The sequence below is a fragment of the Anomaloglossus baeobatrachus genome, chromosome 2 (genome assembly GCF_048569485.1).
Source record: "Anomaloglossus baeobatrachus isolate aAnoBae1 chromosome 2, aAnoBae1.hap1, whole genome shotgun sequence".
NCBI classification, from domain to species: Eukaryota; Metazoa; Chordata; class Amphibia; order Anura; family Aromobatidae; genus Anomaloglossus; species Anomaloglossus baeobatrachus.
The window spans coordinates 461512829-461536589 of NC_134354.1; positions in this window are offsets into that span (position 1 = coordinate 461512829).

The following is a 23761-nucleotide window of genomic DNA, read 5'->3' on the forward strand; positions in this document are numbered from 1 at the left end:
TCCACAATTTGTTGTGTTTAAAAAAAAAATGGTCCTAGGCTGAGATGTTTTACCTCTCAAAAAGAATCAGCTATGATCTTTTGCTGTAATATCTATATACGGTGCTTTTTTACGTACTCCCCAGGCCAGTAGATGTGGTATGATCAGACCATATTCCTGTACAGTCAGACACGGCCATTACACAGCAGGGACATATTTATAACATTATCTTAACACAGGGAAAAAAATGTACCGTAAACAAGTCCAATTGTGGAACTTATTATTATTCCAAGATCTATTGATTAACCCATTCACTGCCTATGACATACTGATACGTCAAAGGTCATGTCACTTGCATTGATTGTTAACAGTATTTTTTTTGCACAATTCAACTAATGCAAACACAAAGAAAACAAATATAATCAATCAGTCCATATGGAGCCAATATATGTACAAGAAAAAAATTATAATTTACAAACCACAAAAATAAAAGACTAAAATTGTAACACTGTCAACTAAACTAAGGTGTGCTTATGAATTTTAAGATAGGTATTTTTGATGAGAGTTGAAGATAATACATATTATAGAATGCACAAGGGAACTAGTCACGGCTTCCATTATATGAAAGCACTGTAATAGTGTATTACTACTATTGAAAAGCGTAAAGGTTATCTCTCACCAAGTTTTTACCACATCATTTAAGAGCTACATAATTTAGTAACAGAGACACTGATTCCAGCAATTTTTCACTTACTGGGATGCTTTTTGTAGTTTTGAAAAAATCAATGTTTTATCAGCAGGAGATTATCACTAAAGGACTAGTAAACAAACTGCCATATAGTCCTCTATATTCATGAGCTCTATGTAACTCCACCCCCACCACAGATTGGCATTTTTCCTCTTATGCACAGTATTGTCAATCACAGAAATCTGTCAATCAGTGGTGTGGGCGGAATTACACATAGCTTAGTATTTAGAGAATTGGTAGATCTGCCGCAGATAACTCAGGCGCCCATAGATCACTAAAAGAAGGTAGCAGAAACGCTGAATCTGATATTGCTCTTCTATGAGACTGACGACAGTGTAAATAGAACATCCATGGACTCTGTCTTCAGTCTTGTCAAGGAGCAGTACTCAGATGACGGATTCTGCTTCCTAGTTTTAGTGATCCATGGATTTCAGTAGACAGTTTAGGCTGCTTTCCCACTACGTTTTTTTAACATGCGTCCTGAACATTTTTTAAACGCAAAAACGGATCCAGTGCAAATGCGTTTTCATTTCAATGCATTTGCAATGGACTCGCGTCAACATGCGTTCACATGCGTTATAGTGAGGATCCAGCGAGTTGCAGTTTTTTAACATTTTTCAAAAACGCTACTTGTAGAGTTTTTGAGCTGCGTCCAAATACTGCAAATTGCTGGATCCTGACTAAACAGCATGCAAACGCATGTGAACGCTGGCATGCTGATAGCCAGGATCCTTGCTCTACTGAGCATGCACAGAAACCAGCCTCGCGTGCTCAGTCTCTCTCTCCCCCTCCCTCTCTCCCCCTCCCTCTCTGTCTCTACCCCTCCCTCTCTGTCTCTCCCCCCTCCCTCTCTGTCTCTCTCCCCCTCCCTCTCTACCTCTCTCTCTCTCTCCCTCTCCTCTCTCTCCCCCGCCTGAGAGCTGCAGACACTCGTAACCAAGATAAATATCGGGTAACCAACCAAAGCGCTTCTCTTAGTTACCCGATGTTTACGTTGATTACGTGTGCAGGGAGCAGGCAGCCCGGCTCCTAGCACCTTCGGATGCTCGTAAGCAACGTAAATATCGGGTATCCAAGCAAGTTACCCGATGTTTACCTTGGTTACGAGCCTCCGCAGCTGTCAGAAGCCGGCTCTCAGTCTATCACGTTCAGTTCCACTGACTCCCAATCACATGATTCCAATGCCCGCCCATAAACTTAAAGTGACAGGATCCTGCAAAATAACACGTGTTTGCATGCGTTTTTTTGCTGTAAAAGCAGGATCCGCTTTTAAAGCAAAAAACGTTCATGACGCATGTTAAAAAAACGTAGTGTGAAAGCAGCCTTAGTTAAACTTTATGTAACATTATATATCTACTTTGGCATATATTGAAAACATTAATAAAAAATACCTAAAAGTTATTTCAAAATTCTTTGAAAAAAGATGTGGCTTATGATTTAATTAACCTTTCGGAAATTCAATTAATTTCAGAAAACTGAATCCATCAATCAGGGACTAAAGATGGAGACCTATTAATCACGCAGAGTTTGTTTTATGAAAAGCTGTTACAAAACCAAAATAACATCACATTTTGCACCAATTAGTAAGTTGAGGATAGCAGGCTGTGTCCTGTAAAAAGTGTTGTATATGTGGCAATGTATATTGCACGTGTGCCGCCTCTGCAGCAGATTGAACCGCTCGGGTCCAGGGGTGGTGATTACTCGTGGCTCGAGGGTCTCCAGACCCGGGGGCTAGGGGCCACACTCAAATGTAAAAGGGGGTATTTACAGGGGATAAGTATACAGTTCGTGACGCCACCCGTGGTGTACAGTAATTGGGAGTACCGTCGCTGCTGTTGAGAGTACCCGGAGTGATGGAGTGGGGCAGCAAGATGACGTTACCCTCCACGGGTAAGGATAGTCCCCAGGACTCTGGATGGTGATGCGGGGGTGCAATGCAGGGGTCAGTCGGGTACTCACTCAGCAATGAAGCAGACGCTGAGAACAGGGTAAACCAAGTCTCTGACTGCCGTTGTCTCCTGAGGGGAGCTCGTCCAGGTCCCGTCCCCTGCAGCACTGCCTGGTGGTCCGTATACTGCCTCCTGGCCCCAATTTAGATTGTCCGTTGTGGCCCGGTAGCTTGGAGATTTCCGGGCCTCGCTCCCCACTGTGGCTAAGTGAAGAAGCCTGCTCTCAGGAGCTCACGCTTGGGATTTCAGTGGGCCGCTTGCTACGAAAGCCCTATCCCCCTCATTGCGCTAGTGCCCCTGATCTCCGAGCTTCGTGGAAACAGTCCATAAAGGCCCTGTCCTCCGCAGGTTAATTGCCGGGTCGCCTGAAGCTTCTCCTCAACCTAGGGTCCGTGTACCCCGACGTGCCTTCGGTCCCGGACCGGTGATAGGACCAGGCTGCTGACCGTCCTCCTTGACGGGTTCTAGGGACGTAGCCTCAATCCCCTGCGACCAGGGGTCTGACTCTTCTAGGTCCAGACCACCGTCTGCGACCTAGTCTGCTTCTCCCCAGGGAGCTAAAACTCCCAGCTTCCTCAGAGCTCCTGACAGCTCGAGGTTTACTACTCGACTGACTTGACACCTTCCACCTTCCTGTCTGACACCTAGGTGGGCGGCCCTATTCCTGCTTAAGCAGCCCACTGGTGTGCCTGACAGGTGTGGTGCAAAGTGTATCTAGGATTTGTGAATGCTGGTGGAGGCAGTACTGCAGGTTAGGTTCCCAGAAACATGGGGGGTTTGAGTCCTGCACGGGAAGGTCAGATTGTGCAGAACCCTGTGACGACCCGAATAGTCCAGGGCGTCACCCGAATAGTCCAGGGCGTCAAATATGCCATGTAATATTGCTGCTTAAAAGAAACCTAGCATTTGATTTGTGTTGGCTGAATCACAGGCCGCATGAATCAGAGTCTACCTGTACAAGTCAAGTATGTTTTACTCTAAAATGGTGTGGTGTTTCAGACAAAAAGGTTTCAAAAGCCAGCAGGGAGTTGTGTCTCGGCTGACTAGTCCATGGCCAATTTTAATGCAGCTTTTTCCTGCCCAACTACCCCAGACTCACATGTCTCTTATAATTGTGCTAAAGGAGAGATCTGTCAGTCAAACGATTCAGGGCAGGGAAAAACCGCAGACTAGTCAGCTGAGATGCAACTTCTCCAGTGCTTTTCAAAGTATGTTTTCTCAAAATTACTGCCACATTTCAGAGTAATGAGAGAGAGAAAAGAGAGGGAGCGCTTCTGTGAAGCTTCTTACTGACAAGTAACTAATGCTATAGTGTAATCCACTCACCTGGATGTGTTGCGTGCAGGGAGCAGAGGTCGGTGATTCACCAACACATGGTGTCTAATCGCTTCAGCACCACCACTCACTCACAGGCAGTGAGTGCATATGAACCAGAGGTAAAAAGAAAAAAATGCGGTGTTAGGTGCACTGCTGATCAAACAGATAAAAAAAGTACTTTTTACATCACATGGGAGACTCAGACTGCAGCCTTTACATCACATGGGAGACTCAGACTGAAGTCTTTACATCACATGGATGACGCTGAGACTGCAGCCTTTACATCACATGGGAGACGCTGAGACTGCATGCTTTATGTGGCGCCCCTGGGGCTTCAGTCGCCACAGGGTACTGCACCTCACTTAAGATGCGGTACTCATCCCAGGTAAGGAAGAGATTAACTGCTGGTGTTTCTCACATTCACAAACCACACACAATCAGGTGCTTTCCCACCGGGGGGGTTGGCCTGGGGTAGATAGGGGGGTGGCCATCACGAGACATGGGACTTTCCCGGTCACTTGGACAACCACCTGGGGGGTGGGCACCACTTGGGGAAAAGGGAAGGAGCATCCTCACACATAGTCAGTTAGCCCCACGCACAGCTTGGGGTGAGGAGCACAGTCGAGACTTCGGTCCAGGCATATTCTCTCTACCTTCACACTTCTGGAGCACTACAAGACCCGTGGCTTAGAGCAGGCAGCTCAGCCCGCGTTCTCTACAGCTACTGGGGATTCCAGAGTCTGCATTGAGTACAGGAAACACCCGCAGTCTGTTCCACATTCCATCACCGGGATTGAAGCGACCCCAACCAGAAAGGACACGTAGTGGGAACACTGGCGGTGACCTCCGAATTTTCCGGGATCGGCTGGGGCCCATGATGGCAGAGACCGGTACTCTGAGGGCAGCACTTGAACTGTGAGTAAAAAGACCTGGAACCACAGCAGCTGTCTTAGCCTCTTATTGTCGGAGCCGGCCGCCCCACGCTTCGGTGCCAATGGCAGTTACAGTCCCTCATCATCCTCCCCAGGGCCCACTTCACCTGTGGGGAGCAGAACCATCTTTGCTGCAACACCCCCAACCCCGGAGGACATCACCCGCAGCGGTGGCTAATCCCTGGCCGTGTACCACAGGTGGTGTCACGAAACAACCACAACTCCCAACCTCCATCATCCCACCATCATCCCATCCTCCATCCTTGTCCCTTTTATTATACACCTCAGGACCACGGAGCCGGGCAGGGACACCTGTGACATCTCGGACCAGACATTACAGGCCCGGCGACGAGTACATTTAACCCCTGCCCCGTGGGTGCTACATTTACATCACATGGGAGACGCTGAGATTGCAGCCTTTACATCACATGGGAGATGCCGGGACTGCAGCCTTTACATGACATGGGAGATGCCGAGATTGCAGCCTTTACATCACATGGGAGATGCCGGGACTGCAGCCTTTACATCACATGGGAGACGCTGAGACTGCAGCCTTTACATCACATGGGAGATGCTGAGACTGCAGCCTTTACATCACATGGGAGACGCTGAGACTGCAGCCTTTACATCACATGGGAGACGCTGAGACTGCAGCCTTTACATCACATGGGAGACGCTGAGACTGCAGCCTTTACATCACATGGGAGACGCTGATACTGCAGCCTTTACATCACATGGGAGACGCTGAGACTGCAGCCTTTACATCACATGGGAGACGCCGAGATTGCAGCCTTTACATCACATGGGAGATGCTGGGACTGCAGCCTTTACATCACATGGGAGACGCCGAGACTGCAGCCTTTACATCACATGGGAGATGCTGGGACTGCAACCACTGGGGCTGATGTCTTCATTGGTGGGACAGGAGGGAAGAGCACGCCAACTCCGTTCACAAGTTCCACATTGCATGTGTCGCAGCATTCTGTAGTGAGCACTGTATGTGCATGCTCACTATATATAGAGGAATTAAAGGGCTGGCTGTTGGTAAGGCAGTAGCGCTGTCCTGAGCACTGCGGGGTTCAGAGAAAAAGGGGATCGTGAGCCATAAATGGCGACCACGCCAGAGGTTCTCAACCCCTGAACTAGAGGAAGGAAAAAGTAATAGTACATTTACCAATTTACCCTAACAAACTAAATTTTCCCTACTAGTCCCTAGTCCCCATTAGACTGGATAAACAATCAGAACAGGAAATCTAGACATTTCTTCTCATGGCAACTAAATCCATTTAATTATTTGAATATTTTATCAGAATTAAGATCTTCCATGCTCTATATTAGTTTTGTAGCTCTTCTTTGTACCTATCTATAAACCGATGTCCATAACTGAACTGCATATTTCTGATGAGGCAAAACTAAAGCTTTAAAGTAGTAGCATTACATCTCTGTCCCCTGATTTTAAAGGGAATGCTTCTTTTAAAGGGAATCTGTCACCGCGTTTTTCCTACCCCATTTGAGAGCATCATAATGTAGAGGCAGAGACCTTGATTGCAGGGATGTGCCACATACAGAGCTACTTGCTGCCATTTTGATAAAATCACTGTCTTCTCTCCAGCAAATCTAGCAGTTGTTTGAATGTGGAGCTCTATAACCCCGCCCATAACATGATTGGCAGCTTCTTGTTCATATACAGTATACACAGAAAGCTGCCAATCAGTGGTGTGGGCAAGGTTATACAGCGCTCTTCCTTTATTTATGGTCTGCAGCGCCTGGTATACATCGCTTTCTCTTTTACCTCCTGCTTGAACAATAAAGACAGTTTATCCTTTAGACAGTTTTGATAAATGAGGGCCAGTGTGGGTGAATGGGATATTTTGTAATACATGCTATCATTCTATCACAGGAGCCTGTAGGTCTTTTTTTCAGGATTCACAATATCTGTAAATGCTCAGAATCTTCCTTGGTCCATCATGAAGTATATCTAGTGTAAAACATTAAATGAAAGACAAGAAGGAGAGGATTCGGCTCCAGTTTCTCACTGTTAGTGAAGCTACGGAAAGGGGATAGGAGACACAATTTACACCTGTTAGGACCAGGTGGACGGGCAGGCCCAGGAGGTGGATCCACTGGGCTGAACACCTCACCGAGGGCAAGGTGCCCGGTAGCCGGAGCACTACGGGTAGCAGGACAGTCCATTCAGAGGAGTGGAGTGAAGAAGTCCCTGGGACCACGGAATCTCTGAAGGTAGTCTGGGTGACGGAGCTCAGGTTCGGAGGCCGAGATGACATCAGGCAAAATCCGGAACCAACGGAGTGAGGAGGTGGGTCACCACACGGATCCAGGGATCGGAGATGGTAGGGACTGACGGGATGGCAGACAGTCACCGTTCGGGGTTCGGGAATCGTCAGAGAGATAGGTAAGTATGGCACAAGACACAAGGAGACCTGACTCCTAGCTTAGCAAGCACGAAGAGCAGGCCCCGCCCACTTGGAAAAGATCCCCCTATATACCCTGTACCTGATCATTCAATATCCTGTTGGAGGACACTGGCCCTTTAAGAGAGGGTCAATGACCGCGCGCGCGCCCTAATGCGCATGCGCGAGGCCCGGGTGCCAGAAGCCAGAGCAGGGAGCGGCGCACAGGAGGCAGGAGTGCCGGGCTGGCTCAGCGTTGCCGACGGGCGCCGGGAGCGGGGACCGGGCTGCCTGGAGACCGCAGGTGATGGGGCATGGAGGCTGTGGAGCGGGGGAGTGGGAAGTATGGCACGGGAGCGACGGAGCGTGACATGAGAGCGGGGAAGCGTGGCAGGGGAGCCGGTGAGCAAGGCAGGGGAGGCGGGGAGCATGGCAGAGGAGCCGGGGAGCGTGACAACACCATGGACATTCACAAAAGCCAGCAATGGGAAGGTTAATGAAATTAAATATGCAAGAAGGCAATTGTAATTTTTTTTTTGCAAGCAATTAAATTCACAACATGTCTCACTCCTGACAGATTTTCTCAAGACTAATATTCGCATGAAATGATGTGGTTAGCAGTTTACGCTTGATGGACTGATTGGTGGAAAAAGAAGTTCCTCACCTTAATGAATGCCTTTTAGAGTCTGGGTGAAAATAACTTCATCTTCTTTTCTTTTTCTCCATGCCTGATTGAAACAGTCTTTATTATTTAGTTTCTTCTAAAACTAAAAATATTGCCATAGTTAACATTTTCTGTATACAATTATGAAAGCCAATTACCTTGTTGAGAGCTTTACAAAATGCGGTCAGTTAACACAAGCAACAGGGAAGTTTACATAATTACTTAGGTAATTTAAAGATTATAAACTAAAGTAATTGCCATTGATGACCTGACTGCAGCACTATATATTGAAACTTCAAATGCTTACATGTTGAAATGGAATTCTCTCCACAGTTCATATGGTTGCGGGGGCCAAGGGCTTAATGATCTCAGCCGCAGAAGATGTGACCGTGCCAGCTGACGTCAGTGCCCATTTTAGCTCAGGTGTATCCGAGGATGCACATTCAGCTGAAATGCATTGCAGCACAGAGACCAGCCAAGTCCCTGCGCCGCAATACACACTGCCGGCCAATCAGAGGCTGGCAGCTAATGTTGGAGTGCCAGTCACAGGAGCATAGCAGTGACGTCATGCGTCACTCAAAGTAGGTATGCATAGCTACAGAAAAGGACAATGTGTGTTGTGGGAGAGGCGAAAGGTGAGAGGAATGTTTTGGGGGGTTATGCATTAGAGAACAACTGCAGAATGGGAAATATATATACCAAGACTGGGGACAAATATATACCAGAATATGGTCATATATACCATGATAGGGGCCAAGAATGGGGGACATATATACCTGGAAGGGGCCCAAGATAAGGGACATATATAGACCCAGCAGACACATCTCTAAAACAACTGTTAAGAGATGACTTTGTGCAGCAGGCCTTCATGGTAAAATAGCTGCTAGGAAACCACTGCTAACGACAGCCAACAAGCAGAAGACACTTGTTTGGGCTAACGAACACAAGGAATGGACATTAGACCAGTGGAAATCTGTGGTTTGGTCTGATGAGTCCAAATTTGAGATCTTTGGATCCAACCACCGTGTCTTTGTGGGACGCAGAAAAGGTGAATGGATGGATTCTACATGGCTGGTTCCCACCGTGAAGCATGGAGGAGGAGGTGTGATGGTGTGGGGGTGCTTTGCTGGTGACACTGTTGGGGATTTATTCAAAATTGAAGGTATACTGAACCAGAATGGCTACCACAGCATCTTGCAGCGGCATGCTATTCCATCCGGTTTGCGTTTAGTTGGACCATCATTTATATTTCAACAGGACAAAGACACCAAACACACCTCCAGGCTGTGTAAGAGCTATTTGACTAAGAAGGAGAGTGATGGGTGCTACGCCAGATGACCTGGCCTCCACAATCACCAGACCTGAACCCAATCGAGATGGTTTGGGGTGAGCTGGACCACAGAGTGAAGTCAAATGGGCCAACAAGTGCTAAGCATCTCTGGGAACTCCTTCAAGACTGTTGGAAGACCATTTTCGGTGACTACCTCTTGAAGCTCATCAAGAGAATGCCAAGAGTGTGCAAAGCAGTAATCAAAGCAAAAGGTGGATACTTTGAAGAACCTAGAATATAAGACATATTTTCAGTTGTTTCACACTTTTTTGTTAAGTATTTCATTCCACTTGTGTTAATTCATAGTTTTGATGCCTTTGATGTGAATCTACAATTTTCAGAGTCATGAAAATAAAGAAAACTCTTTGAATGAGAAGGTGTGTCCAAACTTTTGGTCAGTACTGTATATATATAATAGGAAGTGGCCCAGAATGGGGGACATGTATACCTGGAAGGGGCCCAATATGGGTGACATACAGTATATATACCAGAATGGGGGACATATATCCCAAAATAAGGTCATATATACCAGGAAGGGGCCCAAGATGGAGACACACATTTTATATATATATATATATATATACATTATATATATATATATATATGTATATATATATATATATATATATATATATATATATATATATATACAGTGCCTACAAGTAGTATTCAACCCCCTGCAGATTTAGCAGGTTTACACATTCGGAATTAACTTGGCATTGTGACATTTGGACTGTAGATCAGCCTGGAAGTGTGAAATGCACTGCAGCAAAAAAGAATGTTATTTCTTTTTTTTTTTTTTTTTTAAATTGTGAAAAGTTTATTCAGAGGGTCATTTATTATTCAACCCCTCAATCCACCAGAATTCTGTTTGGTTCCCCTAAAGTATTAAGAAGTATTGCAGGCACAAAGAACAATGAGCTTCACATGTTTGGATTAATTATCTCTTTTCCAAGCCTTTTCTGACTAATTAAGACCCTCCCCAAACTTGTGAACAGCACTCATACTTGGTCAACATGGGAAAGACAAAGGAGCATTCCAAGGCCATCAGAGACAAGATCATGGAGGGTCACAAGGCTGGCAAGGGGTACAAAACCCTTTCCAAGGAGTTGGGCCTACCTGTCTCCACTGTTGGGAGCATCATCCGGAAGTGGTAGGCTTATGGAACTACTGTTAGCCTTCCACGGCCTGGACAGCCTTTGAAAGTTTCCACCCGTGCCGAGGCCAGGCTTGTCCGAAGAGTCAAGGCTAACCCAAGGACAACAAGGAAGGAGCTCCAAGAAGATCTCATGGCAGTGGGGACATTGGTTTCAGTCAATACCATAAGTAACGTACTCCACCGCAATGGTCTCCGTTCCAGACGAGCCCGTAAGGTACCTTTACTTTCAAAGCATCATGTCAAGGCTCGTCTACAGTTTGCTCATGATCACTTGGAGGACTCTGAGACAGACTGGTTCAAGGTTCTCTGGTCTGATGAGACCAAGATCGAGATCTTTGGTGCCAACCACACACGTGACGTTTGGAGACTGGATGGCACTGCATGTTACCCCAAGAATACCATCCCTACAGTCAAGCATGGTGGTGGCAGCATCATGCTGTGGGGCTGTTTCTCAGCCAAGGGGCCTAGCCATCTGGTCCGCATCCATGGGAAGCTAAATAGCACGGCCTACCTGGAGATTTTGGCCAAGAACCTCCGCTCCTCCATCAAGGATCTTAAGATGGTTCGTCATTTCATCTTCCAACAAGACAACGACCCAAAGCACACAGCCAAGAAAACCAAGGCCTGGTTCAAGAGGGAAAAAATCAAGGTGTTGCAGTGGCCTAGTCAGTCTCCTGACCTTAACCCAATTGAAAACTTGTGGAAGGAGCTCAAGATTAAAGTCCACATGAGACACCCAAAGAACCTAGATAACTTGGAGAAGATCTGCATGGAGGAGTGGGCCAAGATAACTCCAGAGACCTGTGCCGGCCTGATCAGGTCTTATAAAAGACGATTATTAGCTGTAATTGCAAACAAGGGTTATTCCACAAAATATTAAACCTAGGGGTTGAATAATAATTGACCCACACTTTTATGTTGAAAATGTATTAAAATTTAACTGAGCAACATAACTTGTTGGTTTGTAAGATTTATGCATCTGTTAATAAATCCTGCTCTTGTTTGAAGTTTGCAGGCTCTAACTTATTTGCATCTTATCAAACCTGCTAACTCTGCAGGGGGTTGAATACTACTTGTAGGCACTGTATATATATACGGTATATACTGGAAAATGGCCCAGAATGGAGGACATCTGTACCTGGAAAGGGCCAAAGATTGGGTACATACATATACCAGGAAGTGGCCTAGAATGAAGGACATATATACCTGGAAGGGGCCCACGATTGGGGACATATACCATGAAGTGGCCCAGGATGGAGGACATATATACCTAAAAGGGGATCAGCATGGGGGACATTAGTACAAGAAGAGGGATATTGCTGCATAATGGTGGGTAGATCCAAATCTTGCACTGTGGCACATTGGACTCTAGTTGTGTCACTGCCAGCTATTGTTTTTATACAAAATATATATAGTATAAAAAGAGAAGTGCAGACCAATTGTCCTAAAGTAGAATCCTTGATGTGCCGTTCTGAGTTTGTGTTGGTATATACACAACTTTAAAAGCATTTCCAGCATTTCCAGGTCCTCACCTAGTGCAGAGCAATTATTACTTAGTCAGGTTTCATGACCTTGAATGGAATAATTACAATCCAATAGTAATTTAAATCAATTTCTAGAGGGACTCATAGGAATAGTTAATGGTTAATTATCGGGTGAAAACAGCCGCCACTAACCGCGTTCTTTTTATTTCCTGCTAGTGCTGTTCAGCTTAATTGTTTGTCAATTCAATAATCATGCACAAAACTTTTTAACAAATTGATTTGCTTTTATTGGGAAAACAGTTCATGGCTAATTGACTTCCCCAGTGCATTACTAGAGACACACAATGGTCCTTGTCTTTAGGAGAACTGTAAGGCATTTCAATTAAATATGTTAACAAAACAACTTCTGTTTTAATAACAATTTATAAGCACAAGCAATGCTGAGCCCATTAGTAATACTTAAGTGATCATACTTGGATTAAATTGTCTAAAGTGCTACATATAAATATGTACAAGCTGTGTATATCCACTTCCCAGAATTGTCCATGGAATTAACCCTAGTTCTTGAAATGTCATGAAAATCTATTTATCCTTATAGGAGTAAACACAAGTACAATTAAATCATCTATATGTGACTGAACAAACGGTATTTATAACACCCAGCTAATGTGCAACTCAAAATATCATAATTGTTCTGTCTTATTCCAAGGGGAATATATTGCACCCGATAGCAGCAGAAGACAGTGGTGCAGGGGATAATCGATGGACTGGCGCCATACAGATAGGATAAACTATAGCAAGGTATAGCCTAGTTATCAATTGTTAAACAAGGGGCGGACACAGACAGAAGAGGGCCCTTGTACAACAGCAATATATGGGTCCTTTATGGATCAATAGTTCATCATAATGCACAATTCCACCCTTTTTGGACAAAGAAGTGGCCCCCCTTACCTCTTAAGTTGCATCAATGGTATGTCCGCCCCAATGTGTTAACACTGATAACATCAATAAGCTTATCAAAGTGACCTAATACAGTCATATGAAAAAGTTTCGGCACCCCTATTAATGTTAACCTTTTTTCTTTATAACAATTTGGGTTTTTGCAACAGCTATTTCAGTTTCATATATCTAATAACTGATGGACTGAGTAATATTTCTGGATTGAAATGAGGTTTATTGTACTAACAGAAAATGTGCAATTCGCATTTAAACAAAATTTGACCGGTGCAAAAGTATGGGCACCTCAACATAAAAGTGACATTAATATTGTGTAGATCCTCCTTTTGCAAAAATAAGAGCCTCTAGTCGTTTCCTGTAGCTTTTAATGAGTTCCTGGATCCTGGATGAAGGTATAGTTGACCATTCCTGTTTACAAAACAATTCCAGTTCAGTTAAGTTTGATGGTCGCCGAGCATGGACAGCACGCTTCAAATCATCCCACAGATTTTCAATGATATTCAGGTCTGGGGACTGGGATGGCCATTCCAGAACATTGTAATTGTTCCTCTGCATAAATGCCTGAGTAGATTTGGAGCGGTTTTGGATCATTGTCTTGCTGAAATATCATCCCCTGCGTAACTTAAACTTCGTTACTGATTCTTGCACATTATTGTCAAGAATCTGCTGATACTGAGTTGAATCCATGCGACCCTCAACTTTAACAAGATTCCCAGTGCCGGCATTGGCCACACAGCCCCAAAGCATGATGGAACCTCCACCAAATTTGATTGTGGCTAGCAAGTGCTTTTCTTGGAATGCCGTGGGTTTTTTTGCCTCCATGCATAACGCCTTTTTGTATGACTAAACAACTCAATCTTTGTTTCATCAGTCCACAGGACCTTCTTCCAAAATGTAACTGGCTTGTCCAAATGTGCTTTTGCATACCTCAGGCGACTCTGTTTGTGGCGTGCTTACAGAAACAGCTTCTTTCGCATCACTCTCCCATACAGCTTCTCCTTGTGCAACGTGCGCTGTATTGTTGACTGATGCACATTGACACCATCTGCAGCAAGATGAAGCTGCAGGTCTTTGGAGGTGGTCTATGGATTGTCCTTGACTGTTCTCACCATTCTTCTTCTCTGCCTTTCTGATATTTTTCTTGGCCTGCCACTTCTGGGCTTAACAAGAACTGTACCTGTGTCCTTCCATTTCCTTACTATGTTCCTCACAGTGGAAACTGACAGTTTAAATCTCTGAGACAACTTTTTGTATCCTTCCTTTGAACAACTATGTTGAATAATCTTTGTTTTCAGATCATTTGAGAGTTGTTTTGAGGAGCCCATGATGGCACTCTTCATAAGAGATTCAAATAGAAGAACAACTTGCAAGTGGCCACCTTAAATACCTTTTCTCATGATTGGATACACCTGCCTATGAAGTTCAAAGCTCAATGAGGTTACAAAACCAATTTAGTGGTTTAGTAAGTCAGTAAAAAGTAGTTAGGAGTGTTTAAATCAAGAAATTGATAAGGGTGCCCATACTTTTGGACTGGTCAAATTTTGTTTAAATGCGGATTGCTGTACTAACATTTTCTGTTAGTACAATAAACCTCATTTCAATCCAGAAATATTACTCAGTCCATCAGTTATTAGATATATGAAACTGAAATAGCTGTTGCAAAAACCCAAATTGTTATAAAGAAAAAAGGTTAACATTAATATGGGTGCCCAAACTTTGTCATATGACTGTATGTTTCCACATTCTTGCTTGTGTTGAAGGTCTTGGCTTATGGACCACCATCTATAGTATGTTTTGCCATGTCTCAATGATAGGTGAAGCGACATACCGTATTTTTAATTTTATAAGACGCACCAGATTATAAGATGCACCCCAAAGAGATATAAAAGGTAAAAAAAAAAATAGGGTCCATCTTCTACTCCGGTGTTGTCTGTCCGGAGAAGCGGCAGCGGTGGTGGAGGGAGGTCACAGCAGGCAGAGGCTATGCTGGCAGCGGTGGCAGGTCAGTGCTGGCGGCAGCGGCGGCAGGTCAGTGCTGGCAGCGGGGGTGGTAGCGGGTCAGTTTTGGCAGCGGAAGCTGCGGTGGTTGTGTGGTGGAGCAAGGCAGGTGCGGCGAGTGTCCCAGATGCTCTGTCGGCAATCTGAGCTTCAAAAAAATGGCGCCCGGAGCGGCATATGCGCAGATGGAGCTCTCATCCAAGAGCTTCATTTGCACACGGGCTGACCCAGGCGCCATCATTTGAAGCCCGGACAGCGGACAGACCATCTGGGACACCCGTTGCACAGCCACCGAAACTTCTGTTGCCAGCATAGCCACTGCAGTCTGCACAGCCTGCTGGCCGCCCGCACAAAGTGACAGCCAGCAAGCCTCCCGCCCACCCGTACAGAGCGGCAGTCGGCCACTGGCACAGAGAGCAGCCGCCAGCACGCACCGACAGGCACCATACTATCATGTTTCCCCGAAAATAAGACCACAGGTATTCTATACATTCCACAGTAGGTCCTCATGCTCTACTGCACTGCGTCCCAGGTTCTCCTGCTTGCCAGAAGCAATTGGTATCGCTGGATGTAGTGAGTATGTGTGTGCGATCTGATGTGTGATTGTTTGTGTGATCTGATGTGTGTGTGTGTGTGTGTGTGTGTGTGCGATCTGATGTGTGTGTGTGCATTATGATGTGTGCAGGCTTTTTGATCTGATGTGTGTGGGTGTGTGATCTGATGTGTGTGTGCAATCTGATGTATGTGTGTGTGTGTGTGTGCGATATGATGTGTGTGGGTGTGCGATATGATGTGTGTGGGTGTGCGATCTGATGTTTGGGGGTGTGTGATCTGATGTTTGGGGGTGTATGACCTGATGTGTGTGCGCGATCTGATGAGTGTGGGTGTGTGATCTGATGGGTGCGTGATCTGATGTGTGCGCGATCTGACTTGTGTGCGATCTGATGTGTGTGGGTGTGAAATCTTATCTGTGTGCAATCTGATGTTTGTGAGTCTGCGATCTGATGTGTGTTTGTATGAAATTTTCAGTATTTTCGGTGTAAGGCTTAAATATAAGCTCTACCCCGAAAATAAGCTTTTGCTGTGGTTCAAAGGGAACCTGTCACCTGAAATTTCGCTATTAAACTAAAAGAATCCCCTTCTGCAGCTCCTGGGCTGCATTTTAGAAAGGTTCATCTTGCTACTAGCCCCCCTTTCAGACCTAAATAAACACTTTATAAAATCTTACCTTTTGGCATGCTAATGAGGTTTTCTGGCCAAGAGGGCGGGCTGTATTGCGTCCGTTATTCCCCCTCCTGCCGCTGTTCGCCGTCCCCCACTGTTGATTGACAGATGACGCCGCTGCTCTCATGTTACTCAGTGCTCCTGAAGTCTCGCGCATGCCCAGTGGCAGTATCGCGGGACTGAGCACAGTTCAAATTGCGAGCGACGGTGATCGTATTGCGCAGGCGCGAGATTATGGGCGGCTACTTGGATAATGCTAGTGATGACATTGTCATCACCAGCCTCATCCAAGTAGCCGCCCATAATCTCGCGCATGCGCAATGGCACGATCGCTGGACAGTACTGTTTTCAAATCGCGAGCGCCGGTGATGTTATTGCGCATGTGTAAGATTATGGGCGGCTATTTGGATGACGCTGGTGATGACATTGTTATCACCAGTGTCATTCAAGTACCCGCCCATAACCTCGCGCCTGCGCAATACGATCACCGTCACTCGCAATTTGAACTGTGCTCAGTCCCGCGCTACTGCCACTGGGCATGTGCGAGACTTTAGGAGCACTGAGTAACATGAGATCGGTGGCGTACTCTGTCAATCAACACTAGTGGACGGCGAACAGCGGCACGAGGGGGAATAACGGACGCAAAACAGCCCGCCCTCGTGGCCAGAAAACCTCACTAGCATGCCAAAAGGTAAGATTTTATAAAGTGTTTATTTAGGTCTGAACGGGGAGCCAGTAGCAAGATGAACCTTTCTAGAATGCAGCCCAGGAGCTGCAGAAAGGGATTCTTTTATTTTAATAGCAAAATTTCAGATCACAGGTTCCCTTTCAATAATGAAGTGTCCATTCAGCTAAAAAAGTTAAACAATACTGCAGAAGAAGTATGCGATCTGATGTTTGTAGGTGCACGATCTGCTGTGTGTGTGATCTGATGTGTGTGTGTGTGATCTGATGTGTGTGTGTGTGATCTGATGTGTGTGTGTGTGTGTGTGTGTGTGATCTGATGTGTGTGTGTGTGTGTGTGTGTGTGTGTGACCTGATGTGTGTGTGTGTGTGACCTGATGTGTGTGTGTGTGATCTGATGTATTTGTTCTGTGAGTTCCACCGCAGGTCCTTGATGCATTCCACTGTATGTCCTCCCGCTCGGCGTCTGGTGAGTATGATCTGGGGGTCTTATGTCTTCTTTCTTATTTCTTTTGGGGGTGTCTACTTTCTATAATGAAGTGTCCTGCAGTATTATTTAACTTTTTTAGCTGCATGGACACTTCATCATTGAACCGCAGCTAGGGCTTATTTTCGGGGTAGGGCTTATATTTAAGCCTTACACCGAAAATACAGAAAATTCCTGCGAGGGCTTATTTTATGGGAAACACAGTAAGAAAACTTGCACTTTAAATTTGTTCTCCGTTGCACTGCCTCTTAAGGATGTAGAGCTAGTATAAACAGATCAGATGCTGTTATACAATAATTGGATCAGTCAGGTCTGTCAAACAGACCTAATAATAATGTCAAAATCCTTGACAGATGAAACTGTGCCAGGAATGTATAATTTCTCCCTTTTTTGTCAGAAGTAACTCTGTGTGAAGAAACAAATTACATCAGTGGTTACTGCTAATACAGTGTTTGACACCTCCATATTAACTGTCACTGTTTAATATTATTTCCATGTATAAAGCTATTTATTTGTAGATATATAATGAGTAACTTACATGCAGCTTCGTACACTACGGTAATTAATTAGCAGTTAACACATTTTGTAAATTCAGGTCAATGTGACCAATCATGAGTTTCTGTGCCCATTATCTTTGCCTGTATTGTAATGAAATAATTATTTATTACACATGCTAACAGGTATCTCACCAAATGTTATTGAATGCTTCCATATAACATGTATTAGGGAAGGATTGCTATTGAATTCTGAAAATTCAGGTAAAGCGATACATCGCAAAAATAATACTAAAAAATATAATTACAAACTGAAACTTCATAATCATCATCATTATTATTACATGGTCATACAGTCTGTTGTTTATATACAGTGCTATCAAAAAGTATTTACCCTTCCCAATTTCTTCTATTTTTGCATATTTGTGCAGTAATACAGTTTTTCAATGATGGTTTCATGTATTGTAGGAAAAAGTAGGATTTTTGTGTACTCACCGTAAAATCTCTTTCTCTGAGTCTTCATTGGGGGACACAGGACCATGGGTTATGCTGCTGTCACTAGGAGGCTGACACTAAGTAAACACAAAAAAGTTAGCTCCTCCCTAGCAGCATACACCCCGAGCCGGAGGCGGGCTCAGATCAGTTGGTGCACAAGCAGTAGGAGGAGTACCAGAATCACCATACATAAACACAAGTTGTAACTAAAACAATGCAGCCGTGCAAACAAGAGGTCTATGAACATAAGACCACTGAAAAAATAGCAGGCAAATGCAATTGAATCAACCAAAAAACCAAGCAGGGTGGGTGCTGTGTCCCCCAATGAAGACTCAGAGAAAGAGATTTTACGGTGAGTACACAAAAATCCTACTTTCTCTATCGTTTCATTGGGGGACACAGGACCATGGGACGTCCAAAAGCAGTCCCTGGGTGGGAATACCGAAAAACCCGCAGATAGGAAGAAAACAACAACCTCCCTCGGCGGGCTTGCACTATAATTGAATGCTGCCACCCTATTACAGGTGTGCAACTGCTGCCTGCAAGACCTTTCTCCCAAAAATAGCATCTGCCGATGCTTGGGTGTGAACTTGGTAGAACCTAGTAAAGGTGTGCAGGCTAGACCAGGTGGCGGCCTTGCAGACCTGGTCGGCCGACGCCTGATGCCTAATCGCCCAAGAGGCTCCCACTGTGTGGGTAGAGTGCGCCTTTACCCCCCGTGGCGGAGACTTGTCCCGAATCCGATAGGCCTCTGATATGGCGGAACGGATCCATCTGGCAATTGTTGCCTTGGATGCCGATTCACCCCTCTTGGGACCAGAAGGGAGAACAAACAGACCATCTGACTTACGGAACGGCGCGGTTCTGGAGACATAAATTCTAAGTGCACGCACTAGGTCCAGGGTGTGCAAGGACCTCTCCAAGCTGTGAGAGGAGCCAGGACAGAAGGATGGAAGAACGATTTCTTCGTTAAGATGGAACGGGGAGACCACCTTTGGGAGAAAAGCGGGATCTGGCCGGAGAACCGCTTTGTCCTGGTGAAAAATCAAAAAGGGGGAACGACAAGAGAGAGCTGCCAGCTCTGACGTCCTGCGAATAGAAGTGATGGCAACAAGAAACACCACCTTCCAAGACAGGTGAGAAAGGGAAGATTCACGCAAGGGCTCGAATGGGGAGCCTTGAAGTGACCCTAGGACTAGATTAAGGTCCCACGGTTCTAGAGGCCGATGGTACGGCGGTGCCAGGTGGGCCACTCCCTGGATGAAGGTCTTAACCTGTGGACGAGCGGCCAGTGGCTTCTGAAAAAGGATTGATAACGCCGATATCTGGCCTTTTAGTGTTGCGAGCGAGAGACCCGCATCTAGGCCTGACTGCAAGAACGCCAGTAGGGAAGGAAGGGAGAAGGCGAGAGGAGAAGAAATATTCTGCTCTTCACACCACCTGAAGAAAACCTTCCACGTGCGGTGGTAAATCTTTGATGAAGATGGCTTCCTGGCCCTAATCATTGTCTGAATCACTTTTGAGGAAAAACCAGCCTTAGCTAGAACCCAGGATTCAATGGCCAGGCCGTCAAATTTAGGACCTGTGAGTTCTGATGGAAGAGAGGCCCCTGCTGCAGGAGATCTGGACGGTCTGGAAGGCGCCACGGAGCGTCTGCGAGGAGCTGAGTTAGTTCCGCGAACCATGCTCGCCTGGGCCAATCTGGAGCCACTAGGATGACCGGTATCCCTTCCGCCTTGATCTTCTTGAGGACCCTCGGAATTAGAGGGAGCGGAGGGAAGATGTACGGGAGACTGAACTGGCTCCATGACAGGGTGAGAGCGTCGACTCCTAACGCCAAGCGGTCGCGGCACCGCGCTACAAAGTGCGGAACCTGACGGTTGAACCGTGAGGCCATTAGGTCCACGTCCGGAACTCCCCATCTGTCGCAGATCTGGTTGAAGACTTCCCGGTTGAGGGACCATTCTCCGGAGGAGAGGCCTTCCCTGCTGAGGAAGTCCGCCGCCCAATTGTCCACGCCTGGGATGTGTACCGCTGAGATCAGGGAGTGATGACACTCGGCCCAGTGCAAGATCTTCTTGACTTCTCGCATCGCCCCGACACTTCTTGTGCCGCCTTGGTGGTTGATGTACGCCACCGCCGTCGCATTGTCCGACTGGATCCTGACCGGGCAACCCTGTACTAGGTGCCGAAACTGCTGCAAGGCTAGCCGGACGGCTCTTATCTCCAAAATGTTGATCTGGAGGCAACTCTCTCTCGGTGACCATCGGCCCTGCGCTGTGTGATGTCGAAACACTGCTCCCCAGCCCTGGAGACTGGCGTCGGTGGTCACTATCTTCCAGTGGAGCGGGAGGAAAGACCTTCCTGATGCGAGGTTGCGTTGATTGAGCCACCAACGGAGGGAGTGGCGGGTCTCCGGCGAAAGATGAAACCTGCGGTCCAGAGAAAGGGAGATCTGTCCCACTTCTTCAGCAAGGCCAGCTGGAGGGGCCGGAGATGGAACTGTGCAAAGGGTACCGCTTCCATCGCCGCCACCATACGACCGAGGACTCGCATGCCGAACCTGATGGACACTTGGCGCTGACGCCGGAGAGCGCGGAGCCCTCGTTGAAGGGAGGAGATCTTCTCCTGAGTGAGGAAAACTCGTCCTTGGATGGTATCGAATACCATGCCTAAAAAGGTGATCCGACGGACCGGGATCAGAGAGGACTTCTTCCGATTTATCAGCCACCCTAACCGTGAAAGGGTGTCGATTGTGATCTGAACCCCAAGACGACAGTCCTCGAAGGAAGAGCCCTTTATCAACATATCGTCCAAGTACGGGATGACCATGACACCCCTGGCATGCAGGACGGACATGGCAGCAGCCATGACCTTCGTAAAGACCCTGGGCGCGGATGCGAGGCCGAATGGAAGAGCCGTGAACTGGAAGTGATCTTCCGCTATCGCAAAACGGAGGAACTGTTGGTGAGAGGTGGCTATAGGGACGTGAAGATAGGCGTCTTGAATATCCAGCGATGCCAGGAATTCGCCTACCTCCATGGACGCGATGACGGACCGGAGTGACTCCATTCGAAACGGCCGAGGTCTCACCGACCTGTTCAGAAGCTTTAGGTCGAGGACAGGACGGACAGAGCCGTCCTTTTTGGGGACCACGAAAAGGTTGGAATAGAACCCCTTGAAACGCTCTGCGGGAGGGACTGGTACCACGACTCCGGTTCGGAGGAGGGAGTCTATGGAGTGAAAGAACGCGCGAGCCCGCGCGGTAGACTCGGGAGGGCGAGATAGGAAAAAATGTCTCGGTGGCTTTGTTTCGAATTCTATTTTGTAGCCTGATGTGATGATCTCTCTGACCCAGGCATCGGCTGTCAGGGGGATCCACACATGCTGAAAACGAGACAGACGCCCTCCCGCAAGTCTGGCGCTGTTGCGCGCCGACCACGAGTCACTTGGAGGAACGTCGGCGGTAACCAGAAGAGGATCTCGTGGACTGGCGGGGGCGTGAACGCCAGGCGGGATTGGTCTTGAATGACGGGGTCTTCCTGTCTCTCGGAGGAGAGCGGCTTTTTCGCTGCTGGGGATTGGAGCTGAAGCTGCGAAAGGACCGGAAACGAGCGGTGGGGCGCCGATTCTGGAAGCGCTTGGGGCGCAATTGGGGGAGAGATGTACTCTTTCCTCCCGTTGCATCGGAGATCAGCTGGTCCAGTCTATCTCCGAAGAGACGCTCCCCTAGGAAGGGCAGGGAAGTTAGTGACTTCTTAGAGGCCGCATCCGCGTTCCAGGACCGGAGCCAAAGGGCTCGACGGATGGCCACATTGTTGCTGGCGGCCTGGGTCGCGCAACTTGCAGACGCCAGGGCTGCATTGAGCAAGTACTCACCCGCGAGGGAAATCTGCGAGGCAATGGGAACCAGGTCCGGATTGGCAGGCATGGCGCGGAGACCGCCGCGTAGCGTGTCCGCCCAGGACATCAGGGCCTTCGCAACCCAAACCGAGGCGAAGGCCGGAGAGAGGGATGAGCCCGCTGCCTCGAAGGCGGAACGGGCCAACCTGTCAATAGTACGGTCCGTAGGGTCTTTGAGAGACGTACCGTTAGTGAGCGGAAGGACTGTGTGAGAAGACAGGCGGGAGATTGGGGGGTCGACCACAGGGGAACCTGCCCAATCCTTTCGAAGACCCTCAGGAAAGGGATAATGCAAATCAATGGACTTACCGCTGGTAAATACCTTGTCCGGCTGTTGTCTGTGGCTGCGCAGTAACTCAGCGAATTCTGGATGTCCGCTGAATGTGTTCTGGGCCCGCTTCACCCGCTTAAAGGAGACCTGGGTGCTCTGAGAGGAGACTGGGTCCACCTGTACCTTTAAGGTCTGGTTTACTGCTTCTATCAGGCTATTTACCATGCGCCGAATATCGGCCGCCTGCTCTGAGTCCTGCAGGGGTACCGCATCGGAATCATCCTCGGAGCAGTCAGAAGCCTCCCTGGAGGACTGACGGTCTGGACCTGGGGCTGAAGGTGAAACCTGGGAAGAGTCTGAGGACGAGACCTGGTGGGTCCGTTTCTGAGCAGCAGAGGAGGACCCTGCAACGGGGCTCACCTGCTCCGGGGGCAATTGCGCCGGGTCTGCGGGAATCTGGGCGAGCGTCGGCAGCAGGCGTAGAGCTTGCGCGATGGTCCGAGAAGCCTCAGAGAGGGAATCTACGGACTGGGACAGGGACGCTAGCCAGTCGGGGGGAGGCGGGACGCAGTGCCCTGCAGCATATGGCGCTGTGGCGTCTGCGGTATCAGAAACGTCGGCCGCGGAGTCCTGCGGAGGCTGCGCGTCTGTAGAACAGACGGAGCATAGAGGGGTGTCCTGACCCTGGGAAAATTTGGAGCTGCAGGAGGAGCATGCAAAAAATAGTGCAAAGGGGGCCTGCTTGGCTTGGGTGGGCTTAGCCTTAGGCATGGTGCAAACAGGTACTCTCCCTGGTGGCTGCTAGGAAGGAGACAGGAGAGGGTTAACTCGTCCCTAAACTCAGAGAATGCTACCTAGTGAGGGCTACTCCTTAGGAGCAGAGCTTACCCAGGTCCTGCGTGCTGCCCACCAGTCCAGAAGTGGAGTCCAGGAATGAGCTACTCAGAAAACTCAGAACGCCGGCGCGCTGCAGCCTCAGGGGACCAGAGGCAGGCTAAAATGGCGAGGGGACGCTGGAGGAGGCTGGGGGAGGAGCAGGATTCCGGCGCGAAAAAAACGGAGGATTCAGAGCCCCCACCATCAGCCAGGAGGCAGAGCAGTGGGAGGAACAGAGGGAGACGACCGGCGGCCAATAGCGCTGCAGCGGGGGCGTTGCTAGGACGCAGGAGCGACTAGGCCGAAGCCGGGGACTAAATTTATGGAGAGGGCCGGGGGAAAGTGCAGGAAAGGTCGGTCCTACCTGCAATCGGCGGCGCCGGCCCAGCGATTCACCCC